Genomic DNA, 17531 nt, shown 5'->3' with positions numbered 1-17531 from the left:
CTAGTGCTGGTGATGCGTCGGACAGTTCTAACTACCTGTTCTGGAGCTGTCCTGTCCGCTGTGGGACAGTTTCTGTACCAATAATGGATCAATAATGATTACATGAATCAGATAGAGGATTGCTAATGTATTGAAGCCTCCCATGGATGAATTAGATACATGTCGTAGGTCGTAGAACATAGAGCAGTGGAGCACACAGACCATGCTGAGTATGATATAGGTGCTGAACTCAATGTCGGCTGCTCTGGGGATTCGGGTCCAGGGTCTCAATTTGGTTTGGAATGCTATTGCTTGCTTCTGTTCTTTGCATGATTTGTGTTTTTTCTCCCTCTTTCGCTGCACATTGGGTGTTGGTCTTTCTTTTCTTTTAATTGGATTCTTTTGGATTTCTTGCTCTGTGGCTGCCTGTAAGCAGACAAATATCAAGGCTGTATAATTTATACATACTTTGATAATAAATGTGCTTCGAATCTTGAATCTTTGCATTAAACTGTCTTGTTCTGCCTGTACATGATGCATAGCCCTCCATTCCTTACATAGTCATGTGTCTGTCCAATAACCTCTTAAATGTCATTATTGTATCTGCTTCCACCATACCCCAGCTGTTCACACAACTTTCCTGCTTTCATCACAAATGCATGTCCTCTAGTATTTAACATTTTTCCCTTGGGAGAAAAGATTCTGACTGTCTATTTTACCTATGCCTCTCATATTCTTATAAATTTCTGTCAGCTCTCCCCTCAGCTTCCGACACTCCAGAGGAAACAAGCCAACTTAGTCCAACCTCTCATTGTAGCTTATACCCTCTAATCCAGGTTGCATCTGGGCAAACCAGTTCTGCACCCTTTCTAAAGCTTCCACACATCATTCCCATAATGGGTCAATCAGAATCGTGCGCAATACTCCATGTGTGGCCTAACCAAAGTTTTATTTATCTGCAACATGACTTCCCAACTCTTACACTCCCTGCTCTAGCTGACGATGGCAAATGTACTGCACACCTTCTTCACCATCCCATCAAACCCTGCTGAAACCTCCGGGGAGGTATTGAGTTGGACCCCAAGGTTCCTCTATACCCCTCAGTAGATCTCGAAAATCTTTAATAATTAAGAATTGAATCAGCCTCGCCGCCAACCAACGCTGGCACACTTCAGGAATGTGTGCTTAGCCCACTGCTCTACTCTCTCTACATCCATGTGGCTAGGAACAGGTCAAATACCACCTATAAACTTGATGACGATACAACCATTGTTGGCAGAATTTCAGATGCTGACGAGAGGGCTTACAGGAGCAAGGTATATCAGGTAGCTGAGTGGTGTCACAGCAACAACCTTGCACTCAACATCGGTAAGATTGTGGACTTCAGAAAGGGTAAGCACACCAACCTTCATAGAAGGATCTGAAGTGGAAAAAGTGAGCAATTCCAAATTCCTGGGTGTTAATATCTCTGAGCATCTATTCTGGATTCAACATATTGATGCGTCTACAAAGAAGGCATGACACAAGGGCTGTATCTCAATAGGAATTTTGGGAGATTTGGTATGACATCAGAGACACTCACAAGTTTCTACAGATGTACTGTAAGTAGCATTCTAACTGGCTGTATCACCGCCTGGTATGGGGAGGGGGGCATTGCACAGGATCAAGGTAAGCTGCAGAGTTATAAACTCAGTCTGCTCCATCAAGGTCACTAACCTCCGTAGTATCCAGAACATCTTCAAGGAGTGACGCCTCATCTTCTGGTCCTTTTTCCATAGCCAGTCTGACTGCCCTAAATGGGTAGCAATGGAGCTGAACTCTTCTAAAGATCTATTTCTGCACTTCTTGGATCTGCACTCCCTTGTAGTTCGCCTAGACTAATTGTTAACCCTTTTGTCAAACATACTCTGTGAATATGGGTCCAGTTTAGGAAATATAATGGTTTCCATGGTTTTTCCCTTTCTAGTCCTATTTTACATAATCATCTTTTTTTACCTTCTATGCACGATTCAACATTTTATGATTGGTACAGAAAGGGCATTAGGCATTTCGAAGATCTTTTCATTGATAGTCATTTCGCATCTTTTCAACAACTATCTGCTAAGTTTAATCTACCTAATGCCCATTTCTTTAGGTATCTCCTAATCAGACACTTCATTAATCCTTTATTACCCAACTTTCCTGAGATGCCTGAGAAAAATGCTGTGGACTTGTTTCTTTCTATTAATCCACTGGGTAAGGGCTTTATATTCTCTTATTCGTGATAAATTAGTGCCTTTACGGCACGCCCCCTTTGATAAAATTAGAATGGCTTGGGAGCATGACTTAAATATTTCCTTATCTGATGTAGTCTGGGACTCAATTCTCAAGTCAGTTAACTCAACTTCTCTTTGTGCTCACCACTGTCTTTTACAGTTTAAGATTGTACATAGGGCTCACATGTCCAAATCTAAATTGTCCCGGTTTTACTCTAACATAAGTCCTGTTTGTGACAAGTGCAGAAGTGGCGAGGCTTCTCTTATTCATATGTACTGGACTTGCCCTAGTCTAGAGAAATTTTGGAGAGATGTTTTCCTAACCTTATCCCATATTCTGAATTGCCACTTAGAACCTAACCGTTTGATTGCTCTTTTTGGTTCCTTGGCTGAGACAGATATACATTTGAGTCCGACTAAACGTCGAACATTATCTTTTGCTTCTCTTCTGGCTAGATGTTTGATTCTCCTTAGGTGGAGAGATGTTTCCCCACCCACGCATACTCAATGGCTTAATGATATTATGTCCCGTTTAGACCTTGAAAAAATTCACTACTCACTTCTTAATTTGGACATAAAGTTTCATAAGGTGTGGTGACTCTTTCTTGAATATTTTCATAACTTTTCCTTAGACTAAGTTTTTTTTCAGTCCCTTACTTTCAGCTTTTTTTTCTTGGTAGTAGGCATCATTATCTTCTGTTCTTATTTTCATGTACAGTTTTGGGGGTTTGAATGCTCTGATTTATATTTCCTACATTTTGCTGTGGTTGGTCTGGAGTTTTTTTCTTCTTGCGGGGGTGGGGTGGGTACTAACATTACACGACTTTAGTTTGGGTGCTTTTTTATCATTATTTTGAATCATATTATCATTGTGTGGTTATCTTGCACTGTATTAATCTTTTATTTTGGACTTGGGGTTTTTTTGCTGTAGTGGTGTAGAAATGCATAAAAAAATCAATTAAATTTTTTTTAAAAGGCAGCATCTATCATTAAGGACCCCCATCACCCAGGGCATGCACGTTTTCATTGCTACCATCAAGAAGGAGGTACAGTAGCCTGAAGGCACACACATAACGATTCAGGAACAGCTTCTTCCCCTCTGCATCCAATTTCTGAATGGACACTGAATCCATGAACATTACCTCACTACATTTTTATTCGTTTTTTTAGCACCACTTATTTTAACCATTTAGTAGACATATGGAATTTAGTCTAACGTAATTCAATTTTTTCTCTATATTTACCATGAATTTCATTGTACAGCTGCTGTAAAGTTAGCAAGTTTCACGACATATGCCGAATATATTATTGATTCTGTCTTTCAGTATCTAATAGGTTTCAATGAAATGCCCCCCTGATCCTTCTGAACTCCAAGGAGTATAGCCCCAGAGAGAAAGCACTCTCTGTACTTCAAGCCTTTCATTCCAGGGATCATTCTTGTGAATCTCCTCTCAATCCCCTCCAGGACCAGAACATTATTCTTTAGGTACGAGGCTTGCTATGTTCCAAATGTGGTGTGACCAACCAACGCCTTATCAAGCCTTGCTTTACATTCTTCTCCTCGCGAAACGAATGCCAATTAGCAAGTCACGTGCAAATCAATTTTTCTTCATACAAAACTTGCCAACATTAAATGGTGAAGGCGGTGTGGTTCTTTAAAGGAATAGAAGGTGGATTTGCTAATTTTTGCATAAAACATTACATCCATAAACAAGATTAAATCTAATACTGATTTAGGATTGAGGAAGGATCATAACTACTTATCATTCCAAAAGAGTAACCATGTGGATTTAAAGAAGAGATACTGCACTTGGTGATGCACCGTCAATAACTCACACTGGCGAGATATCGGCTTTTATTGACTGGAAGAAGGAACCAGGAGTGAGTGACCATCATACTATGTCCTGGAGACTGAGGCCGAGCGTCAGGCCTCAGATCGCCTTTATACAGGGGCCTGTGGGAGGAGCCACAGGAGCAGTCAGCAGGGGGGGGCGTGTCCAGACAGGCACATAGTTCACCACACTTGGGTGATGTAAACTATAAATAACAGGTTGGAGGGGGAGGGGAAGAAACTATTCCTTGTAGAAAATAACGTTAATAACAATGACGTCAATATTTTCAGGGAGCAACCAATAGGATATTGTAGTATTTTTCGTTTTCGACCAATCGGTCTACTGTTGCTAAGGCACCCCAGGGGAGCCGAGAGGAGACGCAAGACCCCCGTGCGCAGGCGCGGTCAGCGTCCAATGGGAGCGGTGAGGGGGTGGGTTTGCGGTCGGCCACGCCCCCTAGCCCGCGATGCAGGAACGAGGCCGCAGTGCTGTTGTCAACGGGAAGAGTCGGCGGCCATTTTATACCGTCAGAGAACAAAGAAGGTGCGGCGTGTGAGTGGTAGAGACATAGAAAGAGCCGTCCTGATCACGGTAAGGAGACTGCCCTACAAAAACACCCGGGGAATGACAGGATAGGGTCCCGCGTTAAGTAAATCCCCTAAACAAGGGTGGTCTGGGATGAATTATGTATTTCCTTCCTCATTCCTTCGGTTGCTTAGTGACAGGCTGAGAGCGCCTCCATCTCTGGATCAGATCTCGGACTATTCCTCCCACTCCAGGGTTAAATTCAATCGACCTGCCGCTGTTTATCTCGTGTATCTTCATTATCCGCAGTAGGTTTCACTCTCATTCTCTCTTTCCAAATGACTTCCCCTCCATTGGTGTTTATTTTCCTTATTATGAGTGTTCCTTCAACAATCAAAATCCCCTCTTTTCCTGCTTCCATGTTCTATCTCAGAGAGGTTAAAGAACAGACGTGAATAATAGGCTGGCTTTAAATCTCTTAACGAGTTATTTAGTAGATTTGACCAGATTTTACTTTTTGTTTTCCTTGAATGCACTTAGGAAATTTCATTATATGTTGGACGTAGATTTGAAAATAAGTGTATTATCAAAATACATATATGTCACCACATACAACTGAGATTGATTTTTTTCCCTACATTCATAGTAAATTCAAGAAGCACAGTAGAGGCAAAGCTTTTGACAGTTGCTTTCTTACATAGATTAGCTGTCTGAAAAGTGCGCAGTCTAATGTAAAGTTCGCTTTTACAGTTCATCCTATAATACAAATGGTGGATGAAAAATATTATTAGGGTAAAGATTGCTGGCTGAGCCTGTGATTAGATTAAGTTCTGTTATAGTTAGAAATGCAACCTCGGCCTGCTCAGAGAATGTTTCTGTTTTTTAAAATTCCTGTCTTTGTTTCTGTGCCTAATCAATAATGCAACTTTCTTGCAGGCATTTTGCTTTGGTTGAAGGCATTGTAACAGTCACTGATCACTGTCTCAAACCCAGTGCTGGAATTGATTGCTAAGCCCTCATCATTATCTGTTCTTGTGCTCTGGGTCCATGGTTAGCATCTAAGTCAGAATCAGTTTCATCTCATGAAATTTGTTAACCTTGTGGCAGCAGTACAATGCAATACATGATAAATGCTGAGCAAAACTGAATTACAGTAAGTATACATTGTTAGTTAATATAAGCAGTACAAAAACAAATTTAAAAAGTGATGTAGTGTTCATGAGTTCAATGTCCATTAAGAAATCGGTGGCAGAGGGGAAGAAGCCATTCTTGAATCATTGAGTATGTGCCTTCAGTCTTATGTACTCCTTCCTGATGGTAACAATGATAATCAGGTTAATATATTATGAAATTTTTTGTTATGCAGCAGCAGTATATTGCAATACATAGAATTGTAATTTACAGTAAGGAGTGTGGGTGTATATATATGTTTCTTGTAAAATAAGTAGTGCAAAAAAAAAGTAGTGAGGTAGTGTTCATGGATTCAGTGTTCATTTAGTAATTGGATGGCAGAGGGAAGAAGCTGTTCCTGAACCGTTGAACGTGTACCTTCAGGCTCCTGTACCTCCCCTGATGGTGGCAATGAGAAGAGGGCATGTTCTGGGTGATGGGGTTCATTAATGATGGATGCTGGCATTTTTGATGCATCACTCCTGGAAGATGTGTCCTTGAAATTTTTGTGCCGTTACTTTAGGAAATTATTCAGGATCAGTGAAGAATACTGGAACTTAGCTGGTTCTGCTTCAGTTAGCTTCAATCCTGGCTTCAATCCTGCCAGTATTGTCACCATCCCAATGATCTGTTAAACAAATGTGCCCATTGCTTGTGCCATTACAACACTAGTGAATGAAAGTCACAGCTCATTATACAAGCATAGTGATGGTGACCTGTCAGTGTAAGAGGTGCAGCTGCCAATACAGCTTCAGGAAGGTATCATTTAGAGATACAGTGCAGAATTGGCCCTTCGAGCTGTTCTGCCCAGCAACCCCAATTTTACCATAAACTAATCATGGGACAATTTACAATGACAAATTAACCTACCAACTGGTAAGTCTTTGGACTGTGGGAGGAAACCCATACATTCAACGAGGAGAACGTACAAACTCCTTACAGGTGATATTGGAACTTTGAACTCCCAGCACCCCATGCTCCGGAATAATACAGATCTACTTGAAGTAATTGTTTCCTTTGTTAGTTATTAGTTATGTCTCTATAGCTCATCAGAATTGAGTTCCTTTAAACAAGTTTACCCATGTTGTTTAATTGCAGAGTGCCTCTGATTTGGTTCTTAGTTCAGAAATTGTGTGCTGATACCTTTGCTACTTTCTTTAGTGGCACCATATTTTGCTAAAGGTCCCATGTAACTATTTGATGGTAAGTACCATTCCTGACCTCTGCTATCTGTTCATAGTACTTTTCCCTGTACTAACTAGCTTCCACAGTTGCCATATCACTGTCCATTGTAGCATGTGACATTTATGTTGTTTTGTGATATACACTACCTCACTATTTATAAAATTTTACATACATACTTATTGTAAAGCATATTTCTAATTATGTACTGCTGTCGCAAAACAACAAATTTCATGACACATGCTGGTGATATTAAACCTGATTCCGGTCACTGTTAGCTTAAATGGATATCAAAAAATAACTCTGTTCCTACATTAGAGTGTTTATTTAGACCCTAAAGTTCAACTTAATGTGGGATATCTGCAGTTTTCTATCTATGTATGAAGACTCAGTTTCAACCTAGGCTAAACAATTCTGTATTAAATATTTGGTTGGCTGAATATAATAGACCCAATGAAAAATTGCTGTAAGAACTTAGTGTGCCTAGCTGCATCTGTTAGCAAAAGATTGGTCAGTGTTTTGGATTGAACCTCTGAACATAGTTTCAAGGAAGGGAAGCCAATATCCTGTTGATTCCCTCCCTCGAAAGCCTTTGCTTACCTTGGAAGCGCTGCATACTGCTACTTTCAAGAAGGTGGCCTTCCATCATTAAGGGTCCCTATCACCTAAGATATGCTCTTTTTGCTACCATCAGAGAGGAGATACAGGAGTCTGAAGACACACTCAAAAACAACATCTTCACCCTCTGTCATCAGATTTTTGAATGGATAATGAAACCATGATCCTACTTAACTTTTCTTTGCTTTATTGCCCTACTGCTTTATTTTTGTTTATATATATATATATTAGTAATTTATAGTTTTTTAATTATGTATTGCATTGTACTTCTGCCACAAAATAACAAATTTGATGACATATGCCAGTGATGTTAAATCTGATTCTGATTTCAGTGTTATCAGCACATGCATCTTAAACTCACATTGGAAAAACTGGTTTGTTTGTTTATTTCATACAGGTACCATGAAAGCAAATTTTATTCTGTATCTCAGATTTTTGCGTAATGATTTGTGAGTTCTGTAAGGGAGGATTTCTGTAAGCTGACGAGTTGTAACTTGGGGTTGGCATATCTAGATGTGAGAACAAAGTGGAACCGAGGCTGGGAGGTGATGGATGGAACCAGATGAGGGAGTAATAAGATACGCTGGTAGGTGCTAGGTGGAAACATAAAAAGAAAAAAAAAGCATGTGGAGCAGGTGGGGGTTTTGGAGGGTAGAGACAAAGGAAAGTAGGTGACAGGTGGAGACAGATAAGGGAAGAATGATTGGCATTTTGAAGGGGGAGGATGGGAAAGGTGAGCCATGGAGAAGAAACTGACGTAGATATGTGGAGGATGGGCTAATGGAACCAAGTGATGTGTTTAGGTAGCAAGGTTGGGGAGAGATGAAAGGGAGGACAGAGAACCCCTGGACTGTTGCAGGCGGGAAGGGAATATGGGATTTCCTGAAATTGGAAAATTCAGTGTCCCACCATTGGGCTTCTGGATTGCATTTGCCTCCATGGCAACAATGAGAAGGTTGGGGATAGTATTGCATGGCAATTACGATCATATTGAATACCAAAGTACTCTTGACAGGGCTGGATGGCCTACCCCTTTCTTAATTTGCGTGTTAAAAGGTTTAAAATAAACATCGATTTGTGACCGATGGTCTTGCACATACAGGATGTTGCAGGAAACTTTAGATCTAATGTCCTTTGATGTTTGATATTTCCTCAGGGGGAAAGCTGAAATATTACACGTGCTGCACTTATTGTGACCCATCGATTCAGAAATGAAGTTGTTACCATCAATTCCAGATGGCACTTTACCAAATAGAAGCATATAGTATTTTTTTTGCCAAGTTAAATAGTTAATTGTTATTAACTTGATATATTTGTTGACATTATGGTGTTGCAGTAATTAACTGACATTTACATTTGTTGAACTGCTTCCTCCAGACTTTTTTTAAAGAACTTGGGAGTTGCTATGCTTAATACAGGATATTGAGTGGATTGTTGGTAGTAAATGTCTAGGGCTTGTATATTGTCTGATCTACCATTCAGTAAAATTTGTACCTTACCAGTTTTCAAACTTCCATGAGCGTCATAACATCTAATGATGCAGTTTGCAAGATGACTACAGCCTTTGCACTTAATCATATCTGACACAATCAACCACAATGTTAATTGTTAATGTCTTGTGCACTGGAATTATTATTGCATGCATTTCCAGCATTGGCTCTGTTAACCTGCTTGACCATAATGATTACCTGTTCCTAATGTGAATATTTTCTTAACAGCAATTCCTGTGAGTATTCTTAATTAGTTTCTGATGTCTACAAAGTAACCACTTTGCAAATTCTTGCCAACCTTCTCCAAAGTATTCTCTTACCATTTCTTTTGATATAGTGATAATTTCATTCACTTAGACTATCAAAGACTCATGTCATCATCATTGGTTCCTCTGGAAATTATAGTATCCTTACCACTAATTCCATTAACTTGCTATTCTTTTCTCATTGTTTCATCCAAGTTAACTTTTAGCTGGCTTCCTGTTCTTTAAAATGTACCTAGTGCAAACCGCTTCTACCTATATCCTTTCACTTTTATTAGTCTGATCTTAAATGCTTCTATTACTGCATTTCACTCTATATCTACTTTCTGTATTGTCTCACCTGTCTTGCTGTGTCTGATTTATTTAGACTTTTTTCTTTTTAATTTTAACACATCCCATTCCCTCATTTCTGTATTTTCTGCTGGCATCATTTTTCCTGAAATTCTTATCATACAACTGGTTTCAGAGGCCAACATTTTATTAGGATTTTTACTCAATCTTCCTAATATCTTTTCCTTTGGCTTCACATTGATTTTGTTTTTGTTCCATTATATCTGTGAAGAGTTTTTAAATCCCAAGTTTAAAGATGGTAGTTAGATAATGTAGGTGTGTAGGACGTAACATTTTCTGGCTGTATATCTGAAACTGGCAAAGGACAACTTTTTCACAAAATAGATCTGTGAGTAAAACTGCTGATATGATCTAGAGGAAGGAGTATTTATTTTAGTCATCCTGTCTTGAGTTGCACGTAGAAGTGAACAGTTATTTTATCTGGCAATGTTTTCAATTCTCCATTTGTGTCTACCTTCACTTTTTTTTAGATATGCAGGTTTAATAATGAATATTAAAATAGTTTATTGGATTACAGTTATGGAGATTGTGGAAAATTTTTCAAAATAGGTCCACCTTTATCAATATAATTTCATATTAATAAGTAGCACATTTCATCCTACAAGCTGATTTATATTAAACTCAGTTTTATTGGTTGCTGTCAGGTTTATCCCAAGACACTACTGCATAATGTCTGTCTGATCTGGAAGTAATATTTAAACACATGCATATGCATAAGGTAATGAATTTGATTTCTTTTACCTTTTACACTTCAATTTCATTGAATGGGATATACAGTAATTGTTTGAATTAAAAATCTGGAGTTGGGAAAATTCGACAACCTGAAATCCTTTATGTTTAACATATAGGATTAAACTCAGTAATGTTAATCATGGTGAATGGCTTTTAATTTCTTCAAGTTGCCACTTAGAGAAATAAAATACATTTTGATCTGATTAAAAAGTGCTTAACTTTTGCTAGGTAAATACAAAATGTGTTTGTCACTAATGTCATGATGTGATTGTTCAGTTCTTTCACAGCCTTCTGAGTAGATGAGCTTTGAATGTGTACATTCAGTAGTTGCTGGTTCTGTTTATTCTAGTGACTGAAGAAATCTGTAGCTTGTACACTACTTTTTAATTCAAACAGGGACATCATGGGCTACCATGCTAGCACGCTTGGAGTTTGGAGTTCAATTTCAATGTCCTCCGTGAGGAGTGTCCTCCCTGTGGAATGCGTGGTTTTTCTTTGGGTGCTCTGGTTTCTTACTAGCCTAAACACTTAACAGATAGGCTAATTGTTTATTGTTTACGAAGGGTCTCGGGCCGAAACGTCGACAGCGCTTCTCCCTATAGATGCTGCCTCACCTGCTGTGTTCTACCAGCATTTTGTGTGTGTTGTAGGCTAATTGTTTGTAACTTGTCCTTTGATTAGGTTAGGGTTAAATGGCATGAGTTGAAAGGCTTGTAAGGTCTACACTGCATGTTATTTCTAAATAAACAACTTTCTGTGATGAGGCCTTTCATTCTAGGACAAAGGAGATGTCTTCCTTTTTTAAAGAAAGCGGCTTCCCTTCGTCCACTATCAACTCTGCCCTCCATCACGTCTCCCGTATTTCAAGAACCTCTGCCCTCACCCCATCCCCCCGCCAGCCCACCAGGGATAGAGTCCCCCTGGTCCTCACCTATCACCCTACCAGCCTACAGATCCAACGCATAATCCTCCGTAACTTCTGCCACCTCCTACGTGATCCCACCACCAACCACATCTTCCCCTCTCCCCCCCCCTCAGTTTTCTGCAGGGATCGCTCCCTACGTGACTCCCTTGTCCATTCATCACCTCCCATCCCTCCCCACGGACCTCCCTCCGGGCACTCATCTGCAAATGGAAGAAGTGCTACACCTGCCCCCACACTTCTTCCCTCACCATCATCCCAGGCCCCAGACAGTCTTTTCAGGTGAGGCACCACTTCACCTGCGAGTCAGCTGGGGTGATATGCTGTATCCGGTGCTCCCAATGTGGCCATTTATACATTGGGGAGACCCGCCGCAGACTGGGAGACCGTTTTGCCGAACACCGACGCTCAGTCCTCCAGCAGTGGCGGGATCTCCCTGTGGCCACACACTTCAATTCCACAGACCACTCCCACTCCGACATGTCTGTCCATGGCCTCCTCTACCGTCAAGATGAGGCCACACGCAGGTTAATGGAGCAATACCTTATCTCCCGCCTAGGTAGCCTCCTTTGTGCCGGCATGAACATCCAACTCACTGACCTCCGTTGATACCCCTGCCCCCCACCCTTACCCCCATCTCTATCTATTATTTTGGTTTGGTTCTCTTTCTTTCTCCTTTCTCCTCTCACTATAATCTCTCCCCCCAGCCCGATCCTTCTTTCTCTTTTATTTCCCATAATTCTCCACCTTCCCCCAGCCTATTTCCCTCCAGCCTATCACTTCCCAGCTCTCTACTTTATCCCTCCCCCCACTTCTTATCCCCCCTCGACCATCTCATGTTACTTCACTCCTGATGAAGGGTTTCGACCTGAAACGTCGTTATTACCTCCTCCCATAGATGCTGTCTGGCCTGCTGAGTTCTGCCAGCATTTCGTGTTTTTTTTATTTATTTCCAGCATCTGCAGATTCACTCGTGTTAACCTTCTATGACCTATTTCAAACATTTGGAACCAAAATTTTTCATTAGAATTGGTTTATTATTGTGCAAAGGTCTTAGGCACGTGTAGCTAAGGTGCCTGACTTTTGCATTGTACTGCTGTTGGAAAAATAACAAATAACAAATTTCATGACATGAGTGATAAACCTGATTCTGATGTGGGTCTCTGTTGTGAACTGTGTGGGAAGGAGCAGTGAGAGGGGTAACATGGTTGGGCAAAGGGAAAGAGGGGGGGAATAGTAGGAAGCACCAGAGAGAGACATTCTGTAATAATCAATAAATTGTTTGGAATCAACTGACATTGCCTGGTGTCTCTGTGCCACCCCCACCGCTGGCACTCCTTCCCTGCCACCTGTCTGACATCCCTCCCATGTCGGCTGCACTTTCGCCATTCTCAACATCCTTTGATTTACAAACTTGCTCTCCATTCCACGTTGACAAATATAGTGCTGCGCAAAATTCTTAACTCTAGTTATATGTGTAAGATCTTTGCACAATACTGTATAAATAAATGCAAAGAGAGCAAAATAGTGAAGTTTTGCTTTGGTTTTTGCTTCCACATGTACTACAATACAGTATCTTGCGTACGGTTCATACGGTACATTACATAGTACATCTAGATAGAACAGATAAAGCAATAATAATGCAGAATCAAGTTTAACAGCTTACACAAACTGAGAATCAGGTTTATTATTACCGGCATGTGTCGTGAAATTTGTTAACATAGCAGCAGCAGTACAATGCAATACATGATAATATAGAAAAATAAATAAGTAAATCAATTACAGTAAGATATATATGATTAAAAATAATGCAAAAACAATATATATAAAAATAAAAGTGAGGTAGTGTTCATGGTTTCAATGTCAATTTAGGAGTTGCATGGCAGAGGGGAAGAAGCGGTTCCTAAATTACTCCAGTGCATGTAAACAATCATGTGCATGATCATAACAAGGTAGCTTGTGAGGTATTATGATATTGGGGTAGAAAGTGTCTTTGGGTCTGATGGTACTTGCTTTACAGAGTTTTGTATCTTTTGTCTGATAACAAGGGAGAAGAGAATGTCTGGGATGGGTGGGGGTTTTGATTATGCTCGCAGTTTTACTGAAGCAGCAAGAAGTATAGCGATCATAGAGGGGAAGCAGGTTTCGATGTGCTGAGCTGTTGTCCACAGTTCCCTGAAGTTTGTTGCTGTCACATGCAGAGCAGCTGGTGTATCAAGCTGCTATGCATCTTTATAGACTGCTTTCTGTGGTGTGTCAATGAAATTTGGTAACGGTTGATGGAGAGTGCCAAATTTCTTTAGAGGTGTTGGTGAGCTTTGCAAAATATATTCAATAGGAAGTAGCAGTTCTAAGTCTCCTAAGAAAGGAAACAAACTGCAGTTTTGTGCTTAGCACTGACTGTTTTTCTGCTGAACATGTGTTTGTACTTCTGCATTTGATTTGATCCAGAAAAAAGTTTAAAATGTGCTTTCGGAATATGGGTAGAATTGAACATTTTTGTGTGTACTTTGAGTAACTTTGAAAATTTTAAAGTTGTATTGACTTCAAGAAGTCTTTCTATATTAGCGATACTTGAATAAATTTCTTTAAAACTAGACATTTATAGACATAGTGAAAGTGCTACATGGAGATGTTGCATATTGTAATGGACAATAGGATCAAATTAGATGGGAATCGTTGTTGGCATTGGCAGTTGGGTCAAATGTCCTGTTTCTAGACCATTCATTCTTCTATACTCTAATGAATACAATCTCAAGAGCCAACAAACGCTTCTCATATGTTAGTCCCTGCATTCCAGGAATTATCCTCGTGAATCTTCTCTGAACTCTCTCCAACATCAGCACATCCTTTCTAAGATAGGGGGCCCAAAACTGCACACAGCATTCCAAATGGGGTCTCACCAGTGCCCCATAGAGCCTCATCAACACTTCCTTACTCTTATACACTATTGAAATGAATGCCAACATAGCATTTGCTTTCCTTACTGCCGACCCAACCTGCTGGTTAACCTTTAGGGTAACCTGCACTAGGACCCCCAAGTCCCTTTGCACTTAAGATTTTTGAATTTTCTCCCCATCTAAATAATAATCTGCCTGATTGTTTCTTCTTCCAAAATGTACAACCGCACATTTCTCAACATTGTATCTCATCTGCCATTTCTTTGCCCACTCTCCTAAATATAGAAGAAAAAAACAAAATAAAATAATTATATAATAAATCAATCAATTACAGTGTACGTATATTGTATAGATTAAAAATAGCGCAAAAACACAAATAATATATTAAAAAGTGAGGTAGTGAACAAGGGTTCAATATCCATTTAGGAATTGGATGGATGAGGGGATGAAGCTGTTCCTGAATTGCGAGTGTGTGCCTTCAGGCTTCTGTACCTCCTACCTGATGGTAACAGTGAGAAAAGGGCATGCCCTGGGTGCTGGAGGTCCCTGATAATGAACACTGCCTTTCTGAGACATCACTCCTTGAAGTTACTAGCATGAGTGGAGCATTGACTGGTCGGCAGAGAAAACAGTGAGTGGAAATAAAGGGATCCTATTCTGGCTGGCCCAGAGAAGTTCCGCAGGGGTAGTTGTTGGGACTGCTGCTTTTTACGATGTATGTCAATGATTTGGACTATGGTATTAATGGATTTGTGACTAAATTTGCTGATGATACAAAGATAGACGAAAGAGCGAATAGTGTTGAGGAAACAGAAAGCCTGCAGAGAGACTTAGATAGTTTAGGGGAATGGGCAAAGGAGTGGCAAATGAAATGCAATGTTGGAAAATGTATGGTCATGCACTTTGGTGAAAGAAATAAACGGGCAGACTATTATTTTGATGGGAAGAGAATTCAAAATGCAGAGGAGCAAAGGGACTTGGGAGTCCTTGTGTAAGATACCCTAAAGGTTAACCTCCAGGTTGAGTTGGTTATGAAGAAGTTGAATGCAATGTTGGCATTCATTTCTAGAGGTATAGAATATAAGAATGGGGATGTGATGTTGAGGCTCTATCAGGCACTTGTGATACCACACCTGGAGTATTGTGTGCAGTTTTGGGCTCCTTATTTTAGAAAGGATATACTGACATTGGAGAGGGTTCAGAGAAGATTCACAAGAATGATTCCAGGAATGAAAGGGTTACAGTATGAAGAATGTCTGGCAGCTCTTGGGCTGTATTCCCTGGAGTTCAGGAGAATGGGGGAGGGGGGGGAATCTCATAGAAACATTCCAAATGTTAAAAGGCCTGAACATATAAGGCAAAGTTGTTTCACATGATAGGGGAGTCCAGGACAAGGGGGTGTGACTTCAGGATTGAAGGATGTCTATTTAGAACTGAGATGCAGAGAAATTACTTTAATCAAATGGTGGTAAATCTGTGGAATTTGTTACCACGATTGGTGGTGGAGGCCAAGTCATTGGGTGTATTTAAGACAGAAATAGGTTCTTGATTAGCCACGGCATCGAAGGGTATGGAGTGAAGGCGGGGAGTGTGGATGACTGGAAGAATTGGATCAGCCCATGAGTGAATGGCGGAGCAGACTCAATGGGCCGAATGGCCTACTTCTGCTTCCATATCTTATGGTGTAAGTCCACAATCAGCTCTTTCATGTTACTGATGTTGAGTGAAAGTTTTTTGCTGCGACACCACTTCACTAGTTAGCATATCTCACTCCTGTATGCTCTCTCGTCACCACCTGAGATTCTACCAACAATGGTGGTATCAGCAAATTTATAGACATTTGAGCCACACAGTCTTGGCTAAGCACACACCCCTGAAGTGCACCAGTGTTGATAATCAGCGAGGAGTAAATGTTGTCACCAATCCACACAGATTGTGGTCTTCGTTAGGAAGTCGAGAATCCTTGCTTTAGTATTCTAGTCCTCTTGAATGCGGTCATTGCATTTGCCTTCCTTTATGAACTCAACCTGCAAAATTTATTTTTGGGAATCCTGTGCAAGGACTCCCAAGTTCCTTTGTAAATACAATTTTTGAATTTTCTTTCAGTTTAGAAAATAGTCTGTGCCTCTTTTCCTTCTACCAAAGTATACACGCATACACTTCCCTACTCTATATTCCATTTGCCACTTCTTTGCCCATTCTCCTAATGTGTCTAAGTCCTGCAGATTCCCTTTTTCCTCAATACCACCATCCCCTCCACCTATCTTCGTATTGTCCAAAAATTTGGCTACGAAGCCATCAATTGATATACAATGTAAAAAGAAGTACTCCCAACACCAACACTAGTAGAACACCACTAGTCATAGGCAGCAACCAGGAAAGGCTTCCTTTATTTCCACTCTGAGAGCAATCGCAAAATATTTCAGAATTCCACAACTTTATCAATTTATGCTTAAAAGTGATGGTTTATTTATTTTTTTTAATCATTGTCAGCAGTTGCATGCACTTAAAATGTGATTTTAAATCGTTTTTAACACTTTTTGTTGGAACCTATCAATATAGTTATGATAAAATCCACAATAGCAGTTGTCAAGCTGTTTCAAGTGCATGCAATTGCTGACAATGATAGAAAAATGTGGGCTAGCATATTTCGTTACGTACATTTCCATTTGTGAGCTGGGGTGAATTTGGATAATTGGTGATGCACAAAATGTGGAAGACAGAGTGACATTACTTTTATGGATCTTTCTGAATTAACTACATCATTCTGTAGCAATGCAAATAACCTGCAGTAAATAGGTTGGTTGCTATTGAAGTCTTACACAAATGAAATCTGGATTTGAATGGATACATCTAAAATTAAATTCAGTCTGTCTTGGCAATTTCCAATGCCATTTAGCAATTAAAGTTTGATCTGTTGAAATCAAATGTAGGTGTAGGTCAGCCATGCGTTGCTGAATTTGGTACATTGTTAATTTGCGTTTTCATATTTCACATTCAAAGCAATGTATTGTGAAGCTTGAATTTCAATTGGTAAAAGCAAATAGCTTTTTTTTATTCACAATTGTGTGTAGAATTTATAATTGTTCATAATTATAAGCATTCACTTTGAAATGCAATGGTTTTACTTAATCTGGATCCCTTCCATTAATAAGCCTTGGCAGATCAGTTCAGAATCTTAATTACCTAATCAAGATTTACCATCAAGACCAGATCCCTGTACAGTTTCTGCAGCTTTTTTCTTTTTGTTTAATAAATATATTTCTGTTTTGGAGCAAAATTTCATACTGAATATAGACCCAAAGCAGAGAT

At 39.9% G+C, this 17531-nt stretch overlaps 1 protein-coding gene across 2 annotated transcripts in view; it reads left to right on the top strand.

The window, feature by feature from the left end:
* Positions 1-4498: 4498 nt before the first annotated feature.
* Positions 4499-17531, top strand: part of LOC132377719 (inositol hexakisphosphate kinase 2-like) — a 30594-nt gene continuing 17561 nt past the window's right edge. The window contains exons 1-2 of one of the 2 annotated variants that reach the window (XM_059943983.1): positions 4513-4657; positions 10310-10383. The gene's annotated coding sequence lies outside the window, so the exon portion shown is untranslated. Of the gene's footprint in view, positions 4658-10309; positions 10384-17531 lie in introns of both variants that reach the window. The other variant, XM_059943982.1, reaches the window with a different exon arrangement.

Source organism: Hypanus sabinus, chromosome 19, assembly GCF_030144855.1.
Source record: "Hypanus sabinus isolate sHypSab1 chromosome 19, sHypSab1.hap1, whole genome shotgun sequence".
Classification (NCBI taxonomy): Eukaryota; Metazoa; Chordata; class Chondrichthyes; order Myliobatiformes; family Dasyatidae; genus Hypanus; species Hypanus sabinus.
Note: the sequence above shows the minus strand (reverse complement) of the source record. Positions and strands in the feature narration are given on the sequence as shown.